The sequence below is a fragment of the Oryzias melastigma genome, linkage group LG11 (genome assembly GCF_002922805.2).
Source record: "Oryzias melastigma strain HK-1 linkage group LG11, ASM292280v2, whole genome shotgun sequence".
NCBI classification, from domain to species: domain Eukaryota; kingdom Metazoa; phylum Chordata; class Actinopteri; order Beloniformes; family Adrianichthyidae; genus Oryzias; species Oryzias melastigma.
The window spans coordinates 3,588,999-3,594,255 of NC_050522.1; positions in this window are offsets into that span (position 1 = coordinate 3,588,999).

Below are 5,257 nucleotides of genomic sequence, written 5' to 3' on the forward strand. Positions count from 1 at the left end.
CATTAATGATTTCAATGATCCTTAATAGCCTGATTTTATTAATATTTGATATTAAGTCCTGAACCGGATATTGATAATTCATGTAGAAAAAATGGTCGAGTCGGGGTGGGATTATATAAGTTCGCTTCTTTCCACTCCCTTTCAAGTGATCTACTTGTGATTTATTAAGTGATATGTTATGCATGTATTATGACCTGATTGCTTGAAATAAACCATTTCATTCATTCATTCATTCATTCATTCATTCATTCATGTTGATCAACACTCCAATGTTCTTCAATAGATGTTTCATAAAGCAGGTCAGAAGTGTTTTTGATGAGTTTGGATCAGTAACGGACATTCTTCAGCCGTAGGGGTCGGGGGAGACACACAGACGGTAACTGGTGTGTGTGCGCTCGTGCACGTGTGTCTCCGTATTCATGGGTCAGCCCTTTGAATAAGGGAAATATTTATTAGTCTTTGTTAGAAGATCGCGGGTGTTGTGAAATGAGTGTGCGTGCTTCAACCTGTGCGTCTTAGCTCAGGAGAGGGCTGGGGAGAGAGTGCGTGTGCACGTGCATGAGGGAAGCATGGCGCGCTGCGAGCAGAGAAAGAAAACAAAGGCACTGCATTAGCGTGCCGACAGTTGTTGTCAATTGGCAAAGCAAGAAAAATTAATCATAAAAACTTCTCTCAGATCTGAGACTGATTCTTTGGCTTCACACTGGAGAATCTGAAGCTCCGAACACGGAGGAGAATCCCGGAGGAAGAGCAGCTCTTCGGCCCGGAGAAAATCTCCCCTGCGTCCCTCGACCACGGTCGGGAATGAAGCAGGAAAGGTTTTAACACCGGAGCAAAGAGAAAAATCCAGCTGAAAAGAGGACAGAACTTTTGGTTTGGATCTTGAGTGGGAAAAGCTCTGGTCGGACGCTTCCTGTTGTCGTAAAACCTTTCCACCAATCAATGGGTTACCTCGTGTGACGACAGAAGCCCCGCCCTCACAGGTCCATTCCGTTTAAAAAATGGGCCCACGACCAACGCGGGTCTAAAAATGGTACCAGTCGGACCTGCTTAGCGGGTCCATTTTGTAATGGAAACGCTAAAAAGTCCAGTCTGGCCCGATCCAGTCCGGTCTGGACCACTCGGTGGAAACGAGGCATAAGGGTTCCATGGTTTTGTTTGGTTTGGTTTTTTGATCATGTTTTGAGTTAACCTGTCAGTTACACCAATACCGGGTTAATCATTATTCACAGCTGTCTTCATTTCAGTTAATTGTCCTCATTCTATTTAAGTGTCAAGTATGAACTGACTTGTCAGGTCATCTGCTCTGTTCTGTCCCCATTTTAGTTTCTCCATGGGTTTTTGTCATGTTTTGGTTAAAAAGGACTCCAAAATTTGATAGAAGGGCTGGACAAGGACCAGATGTGTGTTGGGGGTTTTAACAAAAAAAGAGAAAGAAATAATATCAAAACTGGATGGAAACATGTTTAAAATTTGAGCTAATATAGAACATTTTGGGGATTTTATTTTAAAACTGTCACTTTATTTCTCAGTCTGAACCAACTGTCTGATGTTCTTCAGAGTAAAACATGAATTTAGAAAAATGCTCCGTTCATGTGGGGTTGGAATGATCGGAAAAAGGATTGTCTGACTCGGAAAACACACATAAGCGTGAAAAAAAAGGCAATTCTTCCAATACCTTAGATACAGAATAGCTTTCTGCACTTGAACAAAGGTCAATACATTATTCTCTTTTGGCAGGTCAGATTAAAGAGTTTAACGGGCCACATTTGGCCCTTGGGCCGTAGGTTGCCCTCCCCTGCTCTAGATGATCCTGCAAATTAGGAATAAATCCTAAACAAATACAAGCATTTAATGATAGATTTTTAAAATAAAAAGATCAAATCAGGGTGATTTTTGAACCATTTCAGGGTTTTTTGTTTCTAGTTTTAGGGGAAAATGTAAAATCGGGCAGAGCTCTGCTCCAGAAGAGGTCTCAGAGGAACCACACAAGGGCTATGATTTTAGCTAGACAATCCAAAAACTGGATTTACCAAAATTCGATTGGGAGGCAGTTTTTATGGAGTATTTGCAATCAAAATTTTCATGTCTCAACAGTTCCTTTAGGCCTCGTTTCACTCAACCTTCTCTTCATGTTCCAGGCGATTTGTTTTTCACCTGTCTCACAGAACTCACTGACTCAGCAGCACCGCTGGGTTTAGTTTGGTCCTCTTTGTTTTTGACCAAAAAGCAAATTAAAATAAACCAAACATTTTAGACAAAATATCCCAAAAAAGAGAATTTTATTTATCAATGCATTTTAGCATGAAAGCCTCACAGTTTCTTTACATACAATCAGTGATTCCTGCGGCCCAGACCTCCACCATCACCTCTCCAACCACATCAAATGCTCATCTGGGATGACTTCAGTGCTGACAAGAGTCTGAGCTCAAACTAAAATCAGCTGGATGAGATGTAAATGTACCAGAGCAGCACAAAGAGCTCAGTCAGTTAATTAAAACAGGAGAAAGATCAATTAAGTTTTGTTCCCTCTCTCCCGACTCCTCAGTATTAATTAAAGATCCTGGCTTTGAAGTGAACTCCTTTTCCTCTTTTGTAGATCTGCTTAATTAGAAACTTTGAAGCATTAATTGCTCCAAACTAGACAGAATCAGCGGTACTTTGTCCTGGAATCCGCTCGGATCGGAGACATGTAAGTGGATCTGTCAGTTTGGTCCCACGAGGATGTAGCGTTTGCCGTGGATTTTAAGTTTTTGACCGATCTGGTTTGCGGTCACAATCTAAATGACATGTTTGGGGTCTGGGACAAAGCAGTGCTGCTCTGAAATCACTCAACATCTGCCTCCAGTGCAGGGATAAGAGGCGAATGGCTTCCACTGTGTCATAACCTTGACCGGAGCGACCGCTGCGCTCTGAGGTTTGTGCTGTTGATGCTCTGGAGGGCCACTTTGTGCCAGCATGAGCTCTCCACGTCGCCCAGCCATCACAGAGCAGAGAGCCCAGCGGCGACGCATTATAAAAGGAGACGTCAAATCAGAGGCAGAACAGAGAATGGACTTCACCGCGGGGCCCCAGTTTTGAGTGAAATGGAAAAGTGGATTTACTGCTGCTGGTCTTTGTACTGAGCAGATATGCAGCAAATTGAGTCCATGAAATATGAAATGAACTAAAGTCATGCTTCTGATGAAAAGGTTTGGCGAGCAAATTCCAATTGTTATAGGATGCAAAGGAAGAATGGAGGCTGAAAGAAGAGCTTTGAGTTGTTGAACAATTTGAATGTGAATCATTGATAAACATAAACTGAATGAATGTAAAAAAAGGTGTTTGTTTTAATAATTACATTAAAAATTGGTCAAACCTTCCTGACCAGTCAGACAGACCAGACAGTCCCGTAAACTTAACTGGAACCAGCAAGAATGCTGGTTAACCCCTCCTCCTCTGGTTTGGTTGTTTTCACACACTGATAGAAAAAACTAATTTGTTGGCGCTTTCGTCTGAAAGCAGGAAGAAGAAAAACAGATAATCCTGCTCCTCCTCTGACTGTCATCTCTGAAGCAGCTCCTCACTGAACCACAACTACCCAGCAGACATTTCCAAACGTCTTCATGCTTTCTGCTCTTTCCTTCAAATGCACAACTCCTACAGCATCGCCTCCCTTTGGTTCTCCTCCTCTTTTTGGTCCATGGAAAGTCTGTCTGCATTCACACTGAAGTGAACCACAACAGAGCTCATCTGAGCTTTCACATCTGAAAAACCTGGAAGACCATCATGGGAAACCAGAACTGGATCAGACCAGAGAGAATGGAGAGTAACAACTCCCCCTAGGTTTTAAATAAGAAACAAACTTCTCTTGAAGGGTTCAAATGTTCTCAGAAAAGATTAGAAAAACATTTACTTAATGTTGACAATCAGGAGAACTTCTGCAGAGCTGCGGCAACACATTGAAAGAACTCAAAACAACACCCAGCCACATAAGAAAAATTCGTTATTTTACCCCTTTCTTTGCTTTTAATATTTATAGAGAGGTCAGCTATCTGAATCTTCAAACTCCTTCTCTGCCCCAGAATGACAAAAACATTCAGGAAGAACAGCAGCAGGAGTTGCCAGAGTTCCAAGACTCTTTTTTTTTATTTTTATTTTTTTTAACTTGTCCTGTCCAACAGCTGAGCCAACAGGGCTGAGAGCTTCTTGTGTTGGGCAGATTTATTGAGTATAAACCCCTGTTGTATTTCATGCTAAACTTTAATTATATTGATTATGTTTTGTTCTTGTTTTGTTAGATGGAAAAGAAGAAGGGGGGAAAAAGAGGGGGGTTTAAAGAAAAAAGCAGATGGCAACAGAGGGAAACAACATCATAAAACATCCAGGTCTAAATAGTAGACTAGAATGGGCGGGGCCTGTCTACACACACACTCTGTGGTTACAAACACACCTGTTGGTTGAGATAGTCATTCATTCATTCATTCATTCATTCATTCATCTTCCTGACAGCTTCTTCCCTTATGGGGTTGCGGATGTGCCGGAGCCTATCCCGGCTACTGATGGGTGAAGGCGGGGTCCACCTTGGACAGGTCGCCAGTCTGTCACAGGGCCTCAATGACACACATTCACTCTCACATGCACAGCTAGGGGCAATGTAGAGTCACCAATTAACCTAAGAAGCATGTTTTTGGACGGTGGGAGGAAGCCAGAGTCCCCGGTGAAAACCCACGCATGCACGGGGAGAACATGCAAACTCCACACAGAAAGGTCCCAAATCCCCCAGCCGGGATTCAAACCGGAGCCTTCTCGCTGTGAGGCAAGAGCGCTAACCACTGCGCCACCGTGCAGCCTGGTTGAGATAGTCTCCAAATCTAAACTAGTCAGAATGTACACAATATAACTGCAGCTCACACACTTAATCATATAAATCGACACAAATAAATCCTTTCATTCTGTCACACATACTATTAGTGCAAAGGTGAACTGATACCTGTGCTCAGGTGAGTGTTTATGGTTTCCTAATGTGGATAATGATGGAATGTACTCAGGGGGAGAGCACCTGGCAATCCCCACACCAAGACCCCCTGCCGGGGCAGCAGCAGCAGCCAGGACCCTAACACCCGCCCCGGGGCCGCGGAGAGAACCCGCCCGCCGGGCAATCCCGCCAAATATCCAGACCAAGGCACGCGGGGCCACAGAGGCCCCCGACACCCAAGAGCAGGAAGGTACAGGAACACAGAGACCGCAGGCCCCAGCCCAGCCAGAAGAGCAGCCC